Source organism: Pan paniscus, chromosome 23, assembly GCF_029289425.2.
Source record: "Pan paniscus chromosome 23, NHGRI_mPanPan1-v2.0_pri, whole genome shotgun sequence".
Lineage (NCBI taxonomy): Eukaryota > Metazoa > Chordata > Mammalia > Primates > Hominidae > Pan > Pan paniscus.
The window spans coordinates 52,740,098-52,763,141 of record NC_085927.1 but is presented as its reverse complement, the minus strand read 5'-3'; the positions used below and the strand labels follow the sequence as shown (position 1 = coordinate 52,763,141).

Genomic DNA, 23,044 nt, shown 5'->3' with positions numbered 1-23,044 from the left:
CCTCGGCCTCCCAGAGTGCTGGGATTACAGGCGTGAGCCACCGTGCCCGGCTGGAATTCAGTAGTTTTCAACAGGAAGAATGAAGTGATAGAATGTACCTGGGTAACGTGGCCAGTAAGACTTGATGGCTAGGTCATCTCTCAGGGGTGCCATGGAGCCCCTGGGATGCCTGGGACTCTCTGAGCTCTCCAGGTCTCATGCTGTCTGAGGGTGCTGCTTGTGGGGCCACCTGTGTTCCCTCGGGACCAGTGTGTTTCAGTGTCTGGCCCGTGAACCTGTTCTCAAGTTGACCTTGTCTCTGTGGAAACACTTTTTCCTCGAAGCCAGTGTTTGGGATTTTGGTAACAAGCCAAATTGAAATCTCAGTGATTATAGGACTTGATGAATAATTTGTGTTGCAAAAGATTGAAAAATCATCCCTCACGAAGTCCATTTTAAGTGTTGCCTAAGTACAGTTACTTCATTGAAACTGCTCACCAGCTGGTGGCAAAGCTTATGTGGAAACAAGTTTGTCTGGTGCTCTGACTCTAGACAAGACCATGAGTCTGGAGCATGTCCACAGTAGGTCTCTGCACATGTGGAAGAGGGGCAGTCTGTGCAGGAGAGCCTTCTTCCCCCCACCCCGCCCCATGGGAAAAGGAGAGAAATGGTGAGTTAGGTCAGGGGAAAGGGGAACAGGGAGGAGGCAGGTCCTCGATAATCAGGAATATGGCACAGACACTGCTGGACTCTGAGGTTTCCTAAAAAATTCATGCCCTGGGCTGGGCACGGTGGCTCATGCCTATAATCCCAGCACTTTGGGAGGCCGAGACGGACAGATCATGAGGTCAGGAGATTGAGACCATCCTGGTTAAAACAGTGAAACCCCGACTCTACTGAAAATACAAAAAAAAAAAAAAAAATTAGCCGGGCGTGGTGGCGGGCACCTGTAGTCCCAGCTACTCAGGAGGCTGAGGCAGGAGAATGGCGTGAACCTGGGAGGTGGAGCTTGCAGTGAGCCGAGATTGCGCCACTGCACTCCAGCCTGGGCGATAAAGCGAAACTCTGTCTCAAAAAAAAAAAAAGAAAAAGAAAAAGGAAGAAAGAAAGAAAAGAAAAGAAAGAGAAAAGAAAGAAAAGAAATCCATGCCCTGGCTCCATTTTTTCTTTCAGTGACCCTCACTGAGGAGCTGTGGGTACCGTGATAGGCACTAGGGAAGGCAGGTGACTCGAGTATGATCTGATCTACCAGGGTTAACAACTTGGTTGGGGAAAGAGGAATGGGGGCCAAATAATGGCACCATAGAGGAACTATAACGGGACAGTGGTGGGCAAAGGGTCACTAGAACGGTGGGGGGCTCCTTGGAGGAGATGACACTCAAACTGGGCCTTACAGGGTAGGTGGGAGTTGACCAGCAAGGCGGCAGTCTCAGGTGGCAGTGTGCTGCACGTGTGGCTATCAGGGCCAGCCCATGAGGGGCAAGGCTGCTGGGCAGGCTGGGAAGCCAGAGTGGGGAGGCCCCAGGAGGTGTTCTGTGTGCAGCTGCCACATTGAAAGGTGTGTAAGTGTAGTTGGAGGATGTGCAGCTGAGGCAGCGCCCAAAGGAGGTGGTGTACACAGAAGCCAAGAAGGGAAAAGAAGGGAAAAGGCGATCTGCACACACACAGTGCCTTGAAGGTCTTGCGTTTCCCGTAGAAATTGTGCTGTAGCTCTTTACCAGATTGACTGGTATTTGGGCACACAGTTGAGCATACTCTGGGCCTCGGTTGTATGTTTTGAATTTAGTGTGGTTTTTATTCAAAGCCTCAGTGCTCTCTGCACGTTTCCATACTCCCATCTCAACTCTAAAACTTATAAGTTGTTATTCAGATCAACTTGCTGGTAAAATTAGAGAAAATTTCAAAGCTTCTTTTTACTCTGTTTGTCTCACATTTCTCCAATGGGGAAAAAGCCTGGAAGACAAGTGTGTTAAAGAACTGGCTGTTCTTGTAAGTATTTGAGGAGAACAGTGTGAGTCATTGTAGCTTTTCACTGGTATTTGAGTATCCGGTTTATTTTTAAACAGTTCTGTGAACTGGAGTTTCTTCCATGGTTTCTGTTACCATGGCGCCATAATATTTCCTCGTCTGCTTGTTCATACTTTCACACACTTCAGCATCACATTTACAATTCCTTACAATCAGAATATCTTATTCATAATTTCCAAGAATGTTTCTCCAGCTGCAATAGCATTTTTCTCCAAATGGGAAAAGTCCGTTGTTCTGCCACTTGCAGATGCTGGGAAGAAAGAGGGTCTGGTTCTGTGAAGGACGGTGCAGGGTGCGGGGGCTGTGAGGGCCCCGTCGGGGTTTGAGTGGGTGGACCTATGTCATCTGTGTGGAGCCACTTCCCCTTTAGGCGCCACGGTTGAGAGTATAGGACGGACAGGCTGCTGCTTTTGCTTGGGAGGAGTTGGTGTTATACATTTTGGTCTAGACATCTAACAGACCACCCTTGGTTCTTTGGTCCCCTCAAACATGAACATGGGTGTGTTCTGTTGCTCTTATTTATTTTGTCATTTATTTTTGGACTTGAATTGAGGCTTCCACTTTGGGCAGGTCTCTTGTTTTGAGAATCTGCAGTCCAGAGAAAAACAATGCTGGGCTTGGCAGTCACTGGTGAAGTCGGCTTTGCCCGCCCTCCAGGCATGCAGGATTATTCAGAGAGGTACCTTTCTACATCTCATTGCTTTGAGAAATATATATTTCTTAAAGAGTTGTTCAGGATTTAAGGAAAGTTGGGGAGGTATATGGAACCATAGAGATAGTTTGTTTCCAATCTCTTGAAGTCTTAGACCTCAACTTTTCAGGGATAACAAGGTTTTCCTCTGACACATAAAGATAATAATAGACTAGGTTCTGAATATGTGCTTTGGACTTAATTATGGGAACTTGGCTTTGCCAGGTGTTTTCAAATTCTACTGTAAATATAAATGCTGATTCAATGATACAGCAACTCTTGATACTTGAGAATTTAAAGTGCTGCGTAACTGATTGGACATTTCGTCTCCTAACACAGTTGGTTCCTCTGATTCAGAGAGGACCCCTTTTTGAAGATCAAAAGCAAAATAAAAGTGTGGAAAGTGTGGACTTCTAGTGGCATGTGGACAGAGGGGTGTCCTGGGGGCTGCCCAGGAGGCTCCAGGTGGGAAGTGCTTCTGACTTAGTGGCTCTACAAGCTGGCCATTGTGGAAGAATTGGCTTTTTCCTTTTTTTTTTTTAGAATTGACTTTGTAAGAATCATCAAAAAATTGTTTTGCTCTCAGCTCAATAAACATTTGTAGTTAATAATCCGAGTAACTAATCTTTTTTCTCTCCTGTGTAATCCAAGATATGTCAGTATATGGTCTTCGTGAGTAAAATTGATACCAATAGTACATTATCCTAAAGGTCTTATTTGATATCCTTTTATCAAGTCAACACTTTACTGTCCCACCATTTCACTTGTAAAGATCCCCAAGTGTGTCGCTGTCAGTTTCAACAAATGTTAGAAAGGACCTGTTGTCATATGTGAGATACGCTTCTGGAATTCACTGTCTAGAGGGGAAAGCAGACTGTACACAGGTAAAAACTGAGGTAGTGGTATGTGCTTTGAGGAAATATAAAAAGAGTTAGAAGGTAACAGGCTAGAGTTGGTGGTGGTGGGAGGTGTGGCTAGATTCTCTAAGGGATGCCCCAAATGGTGTGAGGGAGCCGGCCATACGCTTGTCTCAGGGAAGAACATTCCTGGCAGAGGGAACAGCATGTGCAAAGGCTCTGAGGCAGGGTTGAGCTTATTATGTTGAAGAAACAGAGAGAAGATCCTGTGCTGGGACAGAGAAGGGCCAGCAGGTAAGGGAGAGTAGTGGGGGAATGGGTGGAAGGGCAGGCAGGGGCCGGGTCATGACGGGATTTGCAGTACAGCGGAGGAGTTAGGGTTGAAGTGATGTGATGGTTTAGAGAAGGGAAGTGACATGATTTGAGTATTTACAAATATTGCCCTGAAGAGGCTAGAAACTGGAAGTGAGGATAGATTTTCTGTTCTCTTTAACGTTGAGTTTCCATGGGAAAACATTAAACGTTTTCATTTTAGCTTTGAAAATTTAGGGTTATTAATACCACCTGTGTTCCTTAAAATTGGGGGTTTTGTGACATTTTCTGGGCTGTTTTGGAAGAGAGGGATTGTGTAAGTGAATATACCCTGGTTGTTAACCATAATAATAACAACGTGATCTCTGCATGGCTCTGTTAAATTAAAAAATGTAACTATTAATAGTGTGTGAAATAGTTCTCAGCCTAGCCAGCAGCTGGAAGATTACATATTATGAGAAACTCATCAAGTTTAAACCACATGGGGATTTCTGTGTAGAAATATACCAGTTCCTCCTTCCTTCCTCGCTGTTCCTGTTTCAGGGCAGGCATCGGCTTTGTGGAGCCCTCTGAACCCTGGCTGGTTCCATTGACGCTGACTATGTTCCTCCACTACCTTCCCATCACCTAAGGTCTCTTCTGTCTCGGACACCTCCTGCCTCTCCCACTCTGCACCTGCCCCATTCCCATCCAAGGTTCACCTTGGTGTCGCTGGCTTGGAAGCCATTTCCTCACTTCCCTGGGTGGAAAGCAGCTACTTCAGTCCTCCAACAATCCCAAGGAGTGGTAGGCAGTGTTAGTTTTGTTTTCTAGATGAGGAAACTAAGGTTCAGGAAGGTTAAGTAACGTGACCCTGGTTACCCAGCTGGTTTGCAGCAAGGCTGGGATTCATTCATTGCTGCTTCTCACATATCATTGCCTCGTGTAAGCCAGGTGCTGTGCCCAGCCGTGGGATACAACTGTGAACAAGGCAGGTGTGAGTTAGGTGTCTGCCTCCCTCAACACCTTGAGCTGTTTGAGCAGGCAGGCTTCTGGAATAGGCATGCAGTGAACACTGAGCGAATGAATGAGTGAATGAAAGAATTCCTGTCAACATTCTACTCTTGTTGGACCCGGGTTGGCATGCTGCCTCCCTTAGCATCCAGCCTGTCACTCTTCAGAGTCACACACACGTGACTCGCCTCTGCCTTTCCTTGGTGTCTTTTGTTGCCTGTGTCTCATGCAGGAGGCAGCACAGCCTGGTGGCTCAGGGAGGCTCTGGAGCACCTGGTCTAGATTTGAATCCAAGCTCTGCCACTTACTAGTTGTGTGACTTGGGCAAGTTATTTAAACACTCTTCTGCCTCTGTTTCTTCATCTATAAATTTACTTTTGAACTTGAACTGTCAAAAACTTTCATTTTTTAATTCTTAAACTTTCCCACTGACCCAAACCAGATTGAGAAATTGGATAACCAAAACCATGGAGGTATTTTTGCTTTTTATGAGCGTGCCTTTTGTTATTTCAAAATGACCTACTTTCATACTTCAAATTGCATTTTAGAAACATTTTGATTAATTTAAAAGACAATCATTTTCAAAATTAGTTTATTGAATAACGTTTTCCCTTGTTTATGTGGTGTGAACGTGGGTATCCATGTACTTCTTGGGTCAGGATTGAGTGGGTGCCTCATCTGTGCTAGGCTCTGCGTGAGACACGAGGACAGGAGGGTCCAGAGAAGGTCTGAGAGCTGAGACAAAGGTGCTGAGTGTGTCCAGGGCCCAAACCCAGAGGTCCTGGTGCTGCTGCATGTTGTGGCTGTGGAATTGGGGCAGAGAGCACAGGTAGCAGGAAAGTGTATGAGTTAGGCTGCAAGTCACAGAGACCCTCAAAATAATAGTGGCTTAAAGAGAAGTTTATTCCTCTCATCTGCAGAGTCCAGAGGTGGCATGGCTGGTGGGCACACCACACTGTCAGAGACCCAGACTTCCTCTGTCTCGTTTTGTGCATGGCTCTGTTCCCAAGTCACCTCATGGTTCACGATGAGAAAAGCATGGCATTCATATTTAACACAGCGAACTTTGTGCTAGGATTGGGACACAAAAATAAACTCCATGTGGTTCCTGCCCTCAAGGATCTTAGTTCTCTTGGGAGAGACAGATGCCTGGATGACCGCCCTCCATCTGAGGTTAATTGGAAGGAGCCCTGTGTGAGAGGAACACAGGCAGGCAGGCCAGGCAGCAGAGCTGACATTTGGGAATAAAGGAAGTCTTTATGAAAGAGGTGGCATCTGATCTTGATCTTAAAGAATAATTAGTATCTTGACAGTCATCTGGAAGGCTGTTTGAGGGAGAAGGGTACTGTGAAGGGAGGTATGAAGACCTGAAAGGGCAGGGCTCTGTTTGGAGCCCCGGGTGGCGGGTCACTCTCCTGCCTTGTCCGAGTTGAAGTAGACCATCATTCTAGAGCAGACGTCACACAATTGGAAAGATGTCCCCAGCTGTGTGATTAGTATGACATCCATTCTAAAAGGTGAACAAAAGAACCTGGAAAGAAACCAGACAGGATCGTTTTGGAGTTCTGAGATACTCATTCTTTTGCCTGTACTTTGGAAGCAGGATCAAGCCATTCGTAGGCACGCCACTCCCACTGAACATTTCACAATCCACTGAGCCCAGTGCTGTCACTGTGTTTCAGTTCTCAGAAGCCATTGACAGCATCTTCAATGAGAAGTCCTGGGACCCAGAGTCAGAGCACTTTTTACTGGTTTTGCAAGATACAAATATTAATTGCTGTTGACTTTCCCTTTAAATTTTAGCCTCTGTGTGTGGGCAGGACTTGTAGCATAGATGAGACCTTGTGTTACCAACATTGTAAGTAATTTATGTGATGTGGACGTGCTTGGGAAGCGTGGACTTTCTTTATGCTGACTGTGGCTTGTTTCACAGTGAGACCCTGATAATGAGCTCAAGCCCGGACACTGGGGTCCTGGTGCGTATAGTTGCACAGGGCGGCCGTCAGGCCTGGATCTGATGAAGTAGGGAGGATCTTTGCAGCCATGCTCACTGCACATACACACTCTTATAATTACTCGGCTTTAATTCACGTTTATTCTTCCATAATCTCCTGCTTATAGGAGGCTGTCTTAAAACATTTTAAACTCAGAGAACTCTAAGAGCTTGTTCAATCCCACTCTCTTCTTTTCATGTGAAAGTAGTTGGATGCTGAGAAGATAAGGGACTTGCCCAATGTCCCATTGCTGTTTAATGGCAAATTTGGGATGAGGCTTCTAAATTTTGGCACTGAGAGCTCTTTGTAAGTGTAAAACATGACTTCAGAATTATCAAAAATGAAATTATGTTCAGTGTAGCTTTATTGATTTTGTTTGTTTAGAGGTATATGTATTTGTGTGTATTTTTCCTTAAATTTGGTGTTCCAGGTAGGGTATACCCAGTGATTCCCTTCACCAGCCTGATTACCTACAAGTGCCTCCACCACTATTTTGGGGTGTACTTCATTGTCTTCAGACATTAACACCATCTACTGAGTTTAATGAGCATCAGTCCATCAGGCCCAGTGAAACACTCTGACAACTTATATATTAAAGGAGTTTCACATCTAAAATTTCACAAATGAGGCTTATGTATTTGAAGTTTCTTAAAAATAAAAACAAAACCAACCTGATTTCTGTACTCTGATGCATGAAATTAGAAGCTATGTGAGGCTCACCTGCCTCCACAGCAACTGAAGTCTTGTTTTATGTGAACACCTTCTTTTCTTTCCTTCTTCTGTCCATTTCTGATGCATGTGTAAGATGGCAGGTGATATTTCATCGCCTACAGCACTCTCAGATTCAGCACGTGAAGAGACAGTGAATCACTTTAAGGACTTCAGAGGCAGCAACATTTTTTAGCCAAGGTGTTTCTTTGGGCCATTTTCCTCCTATGCCTCTCCGGGTGTGTTCCCGTCCTTTCTCAAGGGTTTATGGTTTGCCCCTTAAGTGTAGATTGAGGACATCAGATTGAAATCTTGCTCTTTAAACTGTATCCAGAGGTTCATCAACTCTCTTTGGAATGTGTGAGCCAGAGAGCCTCAGGGAAACAGTGGGACAGAAGTGGAAGCTGCATGTGCCATGACATCCCCAACCTGGGCTCCGCCTGAGGACTACCTGAAAACCCAAACATCTGGACATGAGGGCTCGGCTCAGTGGAGTATGGGACCATGACATGACGTTTTACAGCCATTAAGAATGACTGGGGCCGGGCACGGTGGCTCACGCCTGTAATTGTAGCACTTTGGGAGGCTGAGGCAGGCGGATCACCTGAGGTCTGGAATTCGAGACCAGCCTGACCAACATGGCAAAACCCCATCTCTACTAAAAATACAAAATTAGCCAGACGTGGTGGTGCATGCTTCTAATCCCAGCTACTCGGGAGGCTGAGGCAGGAGAATCGCTTGAACCTGGGAGGCAGAGGTTGCAGTGAGCCAAGATCACGCCATTGCACTCCAACTTGGGCAAGAAGAGCAAAACTCAGTCTCAAAAATAACTAACTAAATAACTAACTAAATAAATAAATAAAAGACTGGGGCCAGGCGTGGTGGCTCACGCCTGTAATCCCAGCACTTTGGGAGGCCAAGATGGGTGGATCACTTGAGGCCAGAAGTTTGAGACCAGCCTGGCCAACATGGCGAAACCCTGTCTCTACTAAAAATATTTTTAAAAATTAGCTGGGCATGGTGGCGGGCACCTGTAGTCCCAGCTACTCGGGAAGCTGAGACATGAAAGTTGCTTGAACTCGGGGGCAGAGGTTGCAGTTAGCTAAGATCGTGCCACTGTGCTCCAGTCTGGGCAACAGAGCGAGACTCTGTCTCAAAAAAAAAAAAAGTAACTGGAAGATACCCAGACAACAGGGAGAAATGCTGCTTATGCAGCTGAGGAAAGCAGACCACAGGATGGCTTGTTGGCTGCAAGGACAGTGAAGTCAGGCCATAGATGATGGGAGAAGCAAGGGCTAAATGAGGAGAGCGGAGGCTGGTGGGACAGAACTGGCCATGAGGAGCCCCTGTTGGCCTTGACAGCTCTGTGCTAGCCAACATTTGGACTTAAAATCATCATGGGCTTGGCAGTGTGGGGAGGGTGGAAAGAGGAGAGCCAGAGGTTCTCTTGAACAGGAATCGTGAGCTTCAGAGCTGCCGAGGAGCCCAGCCAGGTGTGGTAAGCAGAAGAACTGCACTGAGGTTGCTCTGTTGTTTGTTTTTCCTTAACCTCCTCCGAGCATTTTTTTTTTTTTAAGAGATAGGGTCTCTCTATGTTGCCCAGGCAGGAGTGCAGTGGCTATTCACAGGCGTGATCATAGCTCACTGCAGCCTTGAACTCCTAGGCTCAAGCAGTCCTCCCACCTCAGCCTCCTGAGGAGCTGGGACCACAGGTGCACTCAGCTCCAGAATGATTTTTTTTTTTTTCCTGTGGGAAGAAGAGGGCTGGTCTGTCATGTTGAGTGAAACAAGATGTGTTTTCCCCCCTCTCTTTTTCTCTTTTCTTCTTAACAGAGATATTGGAGAGTCTGTGCTGTGTTACTTTGAAGTGGTTCTGTGTCCTCGTGGAGTTCCTAAGATTCCCCTTCCTCCCACTGTTTTTCTTCAGTTTGCAGTGGATAGTTCTGTGCCATGAGGTGGTTTGAAATCCTCTGGTTTTCGGTGATGGTTTCTATAGCAACAGTGAGTTGTGTCTGCCTGGAGATGCTGGCTGTTTTTTTAATCTCTGGAAGCACCTTTGAGTGTGTTCTGCCCCACCCTGCCCAGGCTGATGGGTGCTTCTGGAGGGCCTAGGACCTGCTGAGCTCTAGGCCTCAGTGTGATTCCCTTGAGGGAGGGGCCAGCCTTTAAGCCCAAGCATCTTGCAGTGCGCAAGCTGTTTCCCGTTGTTGAATCAAATGTACTACACCATGTTCCAGAGAGATATAAGTCACTTTATTTGCTGATTTCTTATCTCTTCCTTTGAGGAATGTTCACTTTTCCAGATGAGATCACTGGAAACAAAATGAGTTGTGCCAGATAGTTGAGCTCTTAAAAAACATCCCAGCTTTGCTAATGGTGCAAAGCACTATCTTAATGTGGGCCTTACTGCCTGAGCGCCCACTGGCTTATAGGGGGTGACCTGGGTGGTAGAGACAAGCAAGAGACCCCATTCTTCCAGGAGACTGACTGGACATACATGAATAGCCCGAGCTGAGCCAAGGCTGGTGACATAGAGGGCCCAGGGACCCATGGGCCGCAGCTGGGTTGTCAGGCAGCAGGAGGGCCTCCCGTGAGGCCGGTGGTAGACAGGCAGGGTTGAACCACACAGCCCCCAACCGTGGTTGCTAAACCCATGTGTGGTTTAGATTAACATGTGCAGTAGTGTTTACGAAAGAATTCTAACCATTAGAGTTATAGCACCTTCACATAAATGCTCTCATTATTTTCCATCTTTGAATCCTCAGTCTCCATAAATCAAAATTACCCAGGCTCTTCAACTTTTCTTGTCCTGAATTCATCCAGCAATTTACAAAGCAACTGCTTTGTGTTTGACACTGGATGCTGGGGCTGTAGCAGTGATCACAACTGACATTTGTCCCTGCCCTCCTAGAGCTGATACTTTTTTGTTTGTTTGTTTAAAGACGGAGTCTTGCTCTGTCGCCCAGGCTGGAGTGCTGTGGCGCGATCTTGGCTCACTGCAACCTCTGCCTGCCAGGTTCAAGTGATTCTCCTGCCTCAGCTTCCCAAGTAGCTGGAACTACAGGCATGCGCCACCACACACAGCTAATTTTTGTATTTTTAGTAGAAATGGGGTTTCACCATGTTGGCCAGGCTGGTCTTAAACTCCTGACCTCAAGTGATCCGCCAGCCTCGGCCGCCCAAAGTGCTGGGATTACAGACGTGAGCCACCGCCCTGGCCCTAGAGCTGACTTTCTAGAGGGTCAGACAGACAAGAAATAAAACATTTAAGTAAATTATGTAGCTCGTTAGGAGGTGGTAAGTGCTTGGGAGAGAAAAATAAAGCAGGGAGGGGGTCTGAGGGGGCTGGGGCAGGGTTAGAAAAGATCTCACTGGGGCCGGGCGCAGTGGCTCACGCCTGTAATCCCAGCACTTTGGGAGGCCAAGGCAGGCCGATCACGAGGTCAGGAGATCGAGATCATCCTGGCTAACACAGGTGAAACCCCGTCTCTACCAAAAATATAAAAAATTAGCTGGGCTTAGTGGCAGGCACCTGTAGTCCCAGCTACTTGGGAGGCTGAGGCAGGAGAATGGCGCGTACCCGGGAGGCAGAGCTTGCAGTGAGCTGAGATCGCACCACTGTGCTTCAGCCTGGGCGACAGAGCTAGACACTGTGTCGAAAAAAAGAAAAAAAGAAAAAAAAACATCACTGGGGTGGGGGCTGATACAGGCCTGTGGGGCAGGAGGGAGACCATTTCAGGGAAGAGACGAGCACATTCACTGTGCCTGACAGTGCCCGGACCAGCAGAGGAGCCAAGTGGAGCTTGGTGTAGGGTGGACAGCAGTGGTGGCGGGTTGGAGAGCAGGGTCTAAGGACAAAGTAGCTGGGTGGAGGTGAGCAGATGCGGGCTGGGAGGACCTGGGCTTTTACTCTGCATGGGGGGCTTAAGAGCAGCAATGTGGTCTGCCTTGCATTTTGAGAGGGTCACACTGTTCAGAGTGGACTGAAGTCAGATTGTTAAATATATCATGCATTGAGAAAGCATGCAACAGTGCATACAACTACAGTTGTATGTACAAGTATGAAATTAATATGTTCTAATTTTTAAAAACAGTAGCACAGATACAAAACACTAAGTTACTGTGGGAAGCTGGGAGCCCTGTTAGAGGGAAGACGACTGCAGCCACACAAAGGAGAGGTGATAGTGGCACTGACAGTGGAGAGATGCAGGGGGTCTGGTCATCTCCTTGGCTTTTTGGAGGCAAGGCCGGTCCAGGAGGTGCTCATGGACCTCCCCCGCTCCCTAAAGCTGGGGCCTGGGGGTCTTGTGGGAACCTCCCTTCCTTCTAGTATGGGGCCATTCATGAAACAAAGTCGGGTATTCTCCAGGATTTTTTTTTTTTTTTTTTAAAGAGACCAGGTCTCGCTTTGTCACCCAGATTGAAGTGCAGTGGCACAATCGTAACTCACTGCTGCCTCAAATTCCTGGGCTCAAGCAGTCCTCCTGCCTCAGCCCCCTGAGTAGCTGGGAGTACAGGCATGCACTACCACACCTGGCTAATTTTATTTTTTAATTTATTTTAGAGATGGGATCTCACCATCTTGCCGAGGCTGGTCTTGAATTCCTGGCTTCAAGCAGACCTCCTGCCTCAGCTTCTCAAAGTGCTAGGATTACAGGCATGAACCACCATGCCCAGTCAGGATAAATTTTTAGAGGAAATAGTTGAGGCCGGGCGCAGTGGCTCACGCCTGTAATCCCAGCACTTTGGGAGGCCGAGGCAGGCGGATCACGAGGTCAGGAGATCGAGACCATCCTGGCTGACACGGTGAAACCCCGTCTCTACTAAAAATACAAAAAATTAGCCAGGCATGGTGCGGGCGCCTGTAGTCCCAGCTACTCAGGAGGCTGAGGCAGGAGAATGGCGTGAACCTGGGAGGCGGAGCTTACAGTGAGCCGAGATCATGCCACTGCACTCCAGCCTGGGCAACAGAGTGAAACTCTGTCTCAAAAAAATTAAAAAAAAGAAGAAGAAGGAGAAATAGTTGAAGATGAAGTAGCTTAGTGGAGGTGAGCAGATGCGGGCCTGCGGGCCAGGAGGACCTGGGCTTTTACTCTGCACAAGGGACTTAAGACCAGCAATGTGGTCTGCCTTGCATTTTGAGAGGGTCACCGTGTTGAGAATAGACTGAAGTCGGATTGTTAAATATATCATGCATTGAGAAGACATGCAACAGTGCATACAGCTACAGTTCTGCGGCCAATTATGAAATGAATATGTTCTCATTTTTAAAACCAGTAGCATGGGTACAAAACTCTGAGTTACCATGCAGCTTATCTATGATGCCAGATTAGTCCTTTCTAAAGTGCACCCTGCCCCACTTCAGAAGCATGTGAGCTTCCGCTTTGTTGGGTGCTGGGACAGCCACAACACTCACTCCCTCTGCCTCTGCCGGAAAGACCCCTCCCCTGTCCTTCTCATGCCCACTGCCCATCTTCCTGCAGTCCTCAGAGAGGTCACATTCTATCTCAGTAAGCCCGCCCCCACCCCCAGGTCTTTTAGAGTGCCCTACTTCTCTGTGTCCTGGTGCTTTTCACATCATATAGCTGTTTTTACTTTGCTGTGTGCCAATCTGCCCTAGTAGGATGTCAGCCCCAGGAGGGCAGGGACCCAGTCTGCCTTGTTCACTGCCCCTCCCCAAGTTTAGAAGAGTGCCTGGCACATGGTAGATGTTCAAATGGTAAATATGTCCCTTATCAAAGGATCCTCCCACCTTGGGCCCAAACATTGGCTTAGAATAAATCGTTATTTCCCAACCACTGAAGAATCTCCCCCCAGATAATGAAGAGGAAACGAGCTGCAGGTCAGCCTGTGCTCAGTGCAAGGCCTGTGGAGCAGCCAGAACCCAGCCAGCCAGGTGTGCTCGGGCCGTGGCAGTGAGGATGTCCCCCTCTGCCTACCTCTGCAGTTAGAGGATTAGAGCGGGGTAGCGGGGGCTTTCTCCCGAGGCCAGCTTTCAGGAGAGATGAGCAACATGGTCTTTTTACTCAGAATGTTCTTGCTTTATGAAAATAGCCTTTTGGCCTAAAAAATGACCTGTTCTTTTGTCTGGTTGTGGAATAAATTAAGGGTATTAAGGGGGAGCTGGATGTCCTTGTGAATACATCATTTGTTTACCTGATATCTGTTATCAAGCCCAAAGGGGAGGAAGGAGGTTATGCCAGCTTCCAGCCTGTGCCACGGTCACCTTAGCAACCTCTGTTAACCTCTGAGACTCTGCACACCATCTAAGGAATGGCTCTGACTCACTGTACTTACATACATTGTTGGCAGAAGTCACTGGAATCTGAGATCTGGAACTGTTTTCAATACCTCAGTCATTCCCGGATTCCCAGATTCCTGAGAAGTGCCCCTTAGAACAAAAGGATTGGGTGGCTCACACCTGTAATCCCAGCACTTTGGGAGGCTGAGGCAGGTGGATCACCTGAGTTCAGGAGTTCGAGACCAGCCTGGCCAACATGGCGAAACCCCGTCTCTACTAAAAATACAAAAATTAGCCTGGCATGGTGGTGAGCGCCTGTAATCCCAGCTACTCGGGAGGCTGAGGCAGGAGAATCGCCTGAACCCGGGAGACGGAGGTTGCAGTGAGCTGAGATCGCGCCACTGCACTCCAGCCTGGGCAATGACAAAGCAAGATTCTGTCTTAAAAAAAAAAAAAGCTTCTAAATGAAGTTTCCAAAAGTTAGAAAAGCTATTTTCTGGTTCCTGATTGCTCCCTTTTCATAGCAGCCTGTTTGTGTTTTATGGGTACATAACCCTTGAGTCTCTCCAAGAATTTTCATCAGATTTCATTAGAATTTCTCTCTTGTTCCCTCAAGTATTTGTTTTCCCCTGATGTCAGTTTGAACTTTATGAAAGGATAGGGCTGATGGCATAGGAAGCTGAGCTGGTTCCCTCTTGGCCCTTCCCCTAAATGGGAGAGTGGCCACATCTCTGTAAGAGTCTGGGCAATGCCCCAGGTGGGTTTCCCTGAAAGTCATCTGTACTTGATGGCTTGGCTCCAAATGCAGCTTTTTTTTTTTTCTTTTTTTTTTTTTGAGATGGAGTCTCACACTGTCGCCCAGGGTGGGCGACAGTGACACAATCTCGGCTCACTGCAACCTCCACCTCCTGGGTTCAAATGATTCTCCTGGCTCAGCCTCCCGAGCAGCTAGAACTACAGGCGTGTGCCACCATGCCTGGCTAAGTTTTTGTATTTTTAGTAGAGACAGGGTTTCACCGTGTTAGCCAAGATGGTCTCTATCTCCTGACCTCATGATCTGCCCTTCTCGGCCTCCCAAAGTGCTGGGATTACAGGCGTGAGCCACCGCACCTGGCCCAAATACATTTTTAAAAATGACCCTGGACCAGGCACAGTGGATCAGTTGAGCCCAAGAGTTCAAGACCAGCTTGGGCAATACGACGAAACCCCGTCTCTACTGGAAAATACAAAAATTAGCTGGGCGCATGCCTGTGGTTCTAGCTACTGGGGAGGCCGAGGTGGGAGGATCACTTGAGCTGAGGAGGTTGAGGCTGCAGTGAGCTGTGATCACACCACTGCACTTCAGCCTGGGCGGCAGACCGAGACCCTGTCTCAAAAAAAAAAAAAAAAAGTGTGATAATTCATGATAATTGACCCTCACCCCTGCCACTCACAACTTTGCATTTCTCAACCCTGAGCTTGGCGTTCCTACCCTGCCAAGGCCTGTCTCCAGCACTGGCGTTTTTAGGTGGTTTTCTTCTCCCGGTGCACACCTGGCTGCTCTCTTCCAGCACGTCCTCCACCATGGGCGGTGCGGCCTTGTTTCTGCGTTGTTACAGCTTCCACCTCTTAATTCAGCAGGCCTTTGGGAGGAAGGAGAAGGAGGTATGTTTGCCTCCCTTGAATTTGTTTCTTTCCAAAAAGTGACACTAAAATAGCCATGCTGTAATGTCATTATTTTGGAAAAGAAATAAATTCAGAGGAACTACATGGGAAACATATTTTCTTACATGTTTTTGCCATTGTGATGGGAAAGAATCCAGAATAACTCAGCACACACCACCCCATCCTAAAAGTTTATTTCAAAATCACTTGTTGGAATTCGGATGGCATGCTTCTGATTCATCTTGCATGGCACCCAGGGTAGCCCGTGAGAGTGAGTTCAGGTCTGGAGTGTGTGCAGGAACAGTCTCCCTCATGTGTAGCCCTTGTTCAGAGTTCACAGAACTCATTCAGCATTGAATTCCAGTATTGGAGCTCAGTTTCTTTTTTTCTTTTTTAGATTTTTTCTTATTTTTAATTTTTAAAGTTCTTTTAGAGACCAGGTCTCACTCTGTCACCCAGCCTGGAGTGCAGCAGTATGATCGTAGCTCACTGCAGCCTCCAGCTCCTGGGCTCAAGTGATCCTCCCACCTCAGCTTCTTGAGTAGCTGGGACTACAGGTGTGTACCACCACCCCTGGCTAATTTTTCTTTTTTTTTTTTAGAGATGGTGGTCTCACTGTGTTGCCCAGGGTGGCCTCAAGTGATCCACCTGCTTTGGCCTTTCAAAGTGTTGAGATTTCCAGGCGTGAACCACCGTGCCTGGCTGAACTCAGTTTCTTTTTCTTTTTCTTTCTTTCTTTCTTTCTTTTTTTTTTTTTTTGAGACAGATTCTTGCTCTGTGGCCCAGGCTGGAGTACAGTGGTGCAATCTCGGCTCACTACAACCTCCACTTCCCGGGTTCAAGTGATTCTCCTGCCTCAGCCTCCTGAGTAGCTGAGATTACAGGCGCATGCTACCACACCCAGCTAATTTTTGTATTTTTAGTAGAGACACAGTTTCACCATGTTGGCCAGGCTGGTCTTAAACTCCTGACCTCATGATCTGCCTGCCTCAGCCTCCCGAAGTGCTGGAATTACAGGCGTGAGCCACCACGCCCAGCCTGAGTTCAGTTTCTTTAGGAAGAAATAATCAGTCAACCACTGGGTGCCAGACAGTCTGAAATGTGCAAAAGAAGTGCCAGATGAGTCCCTGTCCTTGGAAAGACCGGGGATGACTCATTTGTCTGTCACTTTGCACTTTCTCAAAATTCTTTCACAGCTGTCGCCCCGAGCCTCTTAATACCCTGGGAGGTAATGAGAGCCCATGTTGTACTGCCTTACAGACAAGGACAGTGGCTCTCAGAGGGGACAAATAGCTGAATTACAGAGGTGGAGCTGAGACTCATTTTCGACTCAATATCACACTCTCTTCCCAGGAACTTTACCTTCCAGATGAGAAGCCCCCAATTAATTATTAAATACACATTTTACATATTTTTTGCATTAATAAATTGATTTCCAAAGGCTCCAGCACTGTTTGGCATTAAAGAGCAGCTTGTCCCATACGTGTGCACAAGTATGGTAAAGGTCGTTGTAGTCGGCTCAACCTGGAAGAATGAATGAAGCAGAGCCAGGAAACATGCCCTACCTGACCTCCTTTTGAAGAAACAATCGCTCTCAGAAGCCTCTCAGTCTCCTCGGCTTATGTGTTTCTTCAGCTGAGAGGGTGCTGCAAGCAGATTCATTTTTATGGTTAAGGACATGTGTGTGTCAAAAAAAAAATTATAGTAGTACTTCCTGACAGGCCCAGCGCCTTTGGGGATGTGGTAGAGATCAGGGTCAATGTGGAAGCCCTGAGGCTCCAGCCTCCCTGGCAGGTAGTGGGACTCTGGAGAATCCTCCTGCCCTTTCTTCTTTTCGCTGCCAGGGATTGCCGGATTCTGGAAATGCCTGGTAGCTGGGCATGTGGTGTCTTGTTGGAGTTGGGCAGCGTGGAGTCTGATGGTCTGGGTTGAGTCCCAGCCTAGCACTTAAGAGCTGTGGGTCTGTGACCAGTGATTTGAATTATCTGTATCTTGGTTGCCTTTTCATCAAATGGAAACAATAATACATCTTTTATAGGATTTTTGAGATACAAAAATAATATATCTGAAGTTCACCTCACCCATCTGTTGGTGCTGAGAGGTACTGAGTAGCTGGTAGCTGCTTGGATGGTGGTTTATCCCACTTCTAGAAAATTTGTAGCTTGGGCTCCCAGGTGGAGCAGTCTTGCTTGGTTTGATGCAAACATGGCAGACTCCAGGCAATATAGCTGTCTTTGGGGGATGTAATTCAGTCATCAAATAGCTTTTGAACACTGCATGGTGCCATGAGGCAGCTCTTCTAGCTCCTTGGACTCCCTATGAGGTTGAGCATGGCTATTCTAGGGTGTGGCCTGTCTGCAGTGGCCCTGGTGTGCAGCTGGTTCCTACTCAGGATGGGGTCATGCCCACCGTAGCAACTGTTACCTGCAAAGGACATTTTTACTTTACAAAGCATTTTCACATCCTTCTCAGTTGACCCTCACCACGATTCTGCCAGGCAAGTGGGGATAATATTGGTGCAGTAAACATTATATTTAAATACAGTTGCCCTGGGACTGAGTGTTCCCGTGCAACAAGTGGCACCATTAAGGCATAAAAAGATAGAGCATAGCCAGGCAGTGGCACACACCCTGTAGTCCTAGCTACTTGGGAGGCTGAGGCAGGAGGATCCCTTGAGCCCAGGAGTTAAAGGCCAGCCTGGGCAACATAGTGAGATCCCATCTCTAAAAAGAAAAAGAAAAAGAAAAGAGCACCAATCAGTGAGGGAAATGCAGATTAAACCACCATGGCTTACTAACATCTTCTGAAAGGCCAAGATCAACAGACTGTGCCTGGAAATAGGACTATAGCAGTAGTTCATCACGGCACACTGCAGAGCAGTGCGTGTTCACTTTTTTTTGTTTGGTTGGTTTTTTTGAGATAGAGTCTTGCTCTGTTGCCCAGGCAGGAGTGCAGTGGCACAATAATAGCTCACTGCAGCCTTGACCTACTGGGCTCAAGCAATCCTCTCGCCTCAGCCTCCTGAGTAGCTGGGACCACAGGTGCGTGCCACCATGCTTGGCTAATTTTTTTAAATTTCTACTTTTTGTAGAGATGGGATCTCACTATGTTGCCCAGGCTGGTCTTGAGCTCCTGGGCTTAGGCATTCCTTCTGCCTTGTCCTCTCAAAGTGCTGGGATTATAGGTGTGAGCCACCGTGTCTGACCGATATTTAGTTTTTCATGTTATATGTTCTAGAAGATTTGAACTCAGCACTGAGGTGGTTAAGATCAGTGGTTAAGAGCATGACTGCTGTCAGCCTGCCTTTATTAAGGTCTCAACTCCGCTGCTTGGGCAAGCTCCTAACCCTTTGTATGCCCCAGGTTCCTTGCTTTGACAATGCCCATGGCGAAACCGCTACCCCATAGAGTTGTTAGGACTAAATGGAGTGCACGCATGTAGTGCATGGGGCGCAGTGTCTGGCACATGAGGAGTCGCCATAGGGGTGGGTATGACTGGCTTCTTTGCTGTTGAAGAAGGGAGGGCTGGTGGCAAGGTCACAGTGGCAGGTGGCAGCGTCACCAAAAGTGCTTATCCCAGTAGCAACAATGACAGGAAAACAAAAATCAAACCCAGCCCCAGTCACCAACATTTCCGAGTACCTTTGGGTGGCTTGCTGTGGTGATTCTAAGAACAATGGCTATCACTTTTAGGGTGTCAGATGTATGCCAGGTGACTTCGTCACTGCTGGGCCTTCTCCATGCCTGCGAGGAAATCGCCTTATTGGGTTGAGAGGCTGCCTCTTGAGAGCTGCTGGTGTGTCCCTGCACATGGATGCCGTTTGAAGTCATGGGAGTTCCAGAGATCAGTGCTGGGAGGGATGGGAGGAGCCATAGAGTGGACTGCAGGGTGTGCAAGCAGTTGGGGGAGGAAAGGGAGGCTTATCAGGGTGAGAGCGGGGAGCCAGGAGAGTCCCATACGCTGAGGCTGGTGCGGCGTGCCGTGGGAGGGGTGAGGCGGTTGGACAGGGCCCCTGCTGCTCATGTCCCGGAGCAGGGGCAGGAGAGAGGGGACTTGGGAGTTGTCATTGAGAACTCAGCTTGGTGCCTGCCCTCAAGGCCCCCCTTCCCCACCCCCCATCCCCACCCCCACCCCAGATTGTTGCTCTGTGAACATCAGAAATGAGTTCCCAGATTGGCCATGGTTGTACAATCAGTTGGGTTTTCTTTGTGGTGCAGATTCTTGTCCCCCAGGTCCTCCCCTTTACCTGCATTCCTTGTGACTGTGGAGCTGAAGGAAGTAGCAAGGACACTTTGAAGCCCAGGGTGCCGGCCAAGAACAATGCTCCCATTGAGGTAGGCCGTGCCACGGCCTGTGACCTGGGGGTACTGAGACCTTCATCTCATTTAACCTTCACTGAAACCTGGTAAAGCACAGCTCAGGAACTGGGGTTCAGAGAAATGACATGGCTTTCTGCGGTCACCCAGCTGGCCAGTGGTAGAGCTCGGATTTCCCGCCTTCCACCGTCCCAGGCCTTCCCCATAGGCACCTCGTCTGCATTACCTCACTGACTCTTCGGGCAGGAGACTTTCATTTCTTCCCCTCACAGTCTCTGTCTTTTTGGGTTTTCTATATCTTGCCTCAGTGTCGCCTTAGGGCTTCGGATATCTTTGCTAGATTCTGACTGCACAGTTCAGTGAGACCTTGTATAAGATGTGCTTAGAGGGTTCAGATGAAAGTGTAGTTGATTGTGAATTATTCCAGCTCAAGAACTGAAGTGGTGGTGCAGAGCTTCCTAAAGTAATTTCTGTTGGGTCTGAAATGCCTTGTGCATTTTATAAAAAGATTTGTCTTCCTAATTCTGTTTTACTTAATAAAGATGTATATAATCTTGGAGAATGTCTAAGTTGGAAGGTGACAGATTTGTGGCAGGGAGGAGCTGGCTGAGCATTAAGATGAACTCTTAAGTAATGCACATGGGGATAGTTGAGCTGATGTTATTACAGATTGAGCTGTGGCCACAGGGGATGCCCGTGGGGTACGCTTGTCCCTCGTTGCACCTGAAGGCATTCTACAGGATGTCACTGTTGCTGAGTGCAGTGCTATGATGAGATCCTGGTCCCAGACAGAAGGAAAGTGAATAAGTATGGGCCTTTCCCAGCTCTGCCACCATGTAACCGGAGAATGTCCCTTCCCCTTGCTGGTTGCTCCTTGTTCCTTTTGGTCAGCTAAGAGCATATGTCCTGTCTGATGCCCTTGGCAGACCCAGAATCTTGGTTATATTACCTCTCTGCTCAGTGATTCAGGCTCTTACTCCTAAAGGCTGCCCACTGTGCTGAGCCTCTCCTTGGCTCCTGGCACTTAGTGGGCTCTTAAATCTTAGGCCCGGTGTGGTGGCTCATCCATGTAATCTCAGCAATTTGGGAGGCCAAGGCAGGAGGAACGCTTGAGCCCAGGAGTTTGAGACCAGTCTGGGCAACAGTGAGACCCCAGTTTCCACACATAAATTTTTTTTTTAATTAGCTGGGCCTGGCAGCACGTGCCTATAGTCCCAGCTACTCAGGAGGCTGAGGCGAGAGGATTGCTTGAGCCCATGAGTTCGAGGCTGCAGTGAGCTGTGTGATCATGCCACTGCACTCCAGCTTGGATGACAGACAAGACGCTTTGTCAATCAGTCAACCACCAGTCAGTCAATCAATCAATCTTGTGCAGAACTGTGTCAAGACCACAGCTGCATCCAGACAGAATCTGAATTCCTCTGCCCAAGTGGCTCAGGTGTCAAGCTGCCTCTCAGTCCGGAGCAGGGGCCTGCTCTTCCCTGCAGCTGCTCCCATGGCTGGCCAGGCAGCCCAGCTGGTGGCTTGATTGGGCCACTTTGAGACTCACCTGAGCCCAAAGCCCTGATATTCCCTGAGAAGCCTAGAGCAGAGACCAGCTGCTCTGGGTAGAAAACTTTCTCCTGCTGAAACATGGGGTGAGGCGACTCCAGGAGGGCCCTGGCTAGCAGCATAGGATTCCATAGAAAAAAGGCTCACACCTGTAATTCCAGCACTTCGGGAGGGCAAGGTGGGTGGATCACTTGAGGTCAGGAGTTTGAGACCAGCCTAGCCAACATGGTGGAAACCCCATCTCTACTAAAAAAATACAAAAATTAGCCGAGCGTGGTGGCACATGCCTGTAATCCCAGCTACTGGGGAGGCTGAGGCACTAGAGTTGCTTGAACCTGGGAAGCAGAGGTTTTAGTGAGCTGAGATTGCACTACTGCACTCCAGCCCGGGCAACAGAGCCAGATTCCACCTAAAAAAAAAAAAAAAAAAATTACTGTGAGAGGTGGCATCAGGGCCCAGGCCAGGTGGCCTGTCCAGCCTCTGTGAATCCTAGTGGTTCAGATGACACGCTGCCCCTATGATTATGGAGCAGAGCCCTAACCAGTGTGGGAGAACCCCTCACTGGAGTTCTCTCCATGAGAGCCTGGTTAGGAGCGTGCATGCATCTTAGTCCTGCAACTGTCTCCTCACAGCGGCAATGTCTTTGGAGGACTTGGCTTTGAAGTACCGTTATCTGTTGTGGACTTTGTCTCTGTTGCTGCACAGCAGTGTGTTTACCTTTAGGAGCTCTGCAATCCACCAGATAAAGCCCTTTTAATTAGCAATCCAATTTTAGGTTGTAGGAAGCCTGATTTACTTAACTTTGAGATTGTTTTTGGAAAACATCTTGGTGTAATGGAGAGAATATTACCTTAGCAAGCAGGCAGAGCTGGTGTCAAATACTAGTCTCCACCAGCCATTACTTGGATAACCGTGGGCAAATTACTGAACATCAATTGTCTTGACTTTAAAATAGAGACAGAAGTAATGATAGTAATCATTTACTATGCAATAATAATAGTGGCAACAATAATTCATTATTTACTATGTTCGTAGCACTTACTAAGGGTGTATAACAGTACTTAGTAAGTTCATAGCACTTACTAAGGGCCAAGTATTGTTCTAAGCTCTTGTATATATTTGACTTGCAGCAATTCTGTGTTGTAGGTTCCATTAGTGTCTCTCTTTTTTTTTTTTTTTTTTTTTGGAGACAGAGTTTCGCTCTTGTTGCCCAGGCTGGAGTGCAATGGCATGATCTTGGCTCACCGCAACCTCCACCTCCCAGGTTCAAGCGATTCTCCTGCCTCAGCCTCCTGAGTAGCTGGGATTATAGGCACATGCCACCACGCTTGGCTAATTTTGTATTTTTAGTAGAGACGGGGTTTCTCCGTCTTGGTCAGGCTGGTCTTGAACTCCTGACCTCAGGTGATCCGCCTGCCTTGGCCTCCCAAAGTGCTGGGATTACAGGCATAAGCCACTGTGCCCGGCCTATTGTCTCTTTTTTCCAGATAAGGCAAGCGAGGCACAGAGAGGGTAGGTAACTTGCCCACTGTTGCCCACCTCATAAGTAATGGGTCTGGGATTTAAGCCTAGGTAGTCTGACTCTGGAGTCTGTGTTTCTTGCTCCAATTCCAGGCTGTGTCACAGAGAATCTTGAAGATTCATGTGATAACATATGAAACAGGACCTAGAACAAAGTCTTGTGCCTTGTTGGTGCTCAAAACAAGTTGACCATTCTGTCTCACCCCTTC

At 47.9% G+C, this 23,044-nt stretch overlaps 1 protein-coding gene across 7 annotated transcripts in view; it reads left to right on the top strand.

Moving 5' to 3' along the window:
- Positions 1-23,044, top strand: part of PACSIN2 (protein kinase C and casein kinase substrate in neurons 2) — a 143,343-nt gene that overhangs the window by 77,224 nt on the left and 43,075 nt on the right. The window lies entirely within an intron of this gene.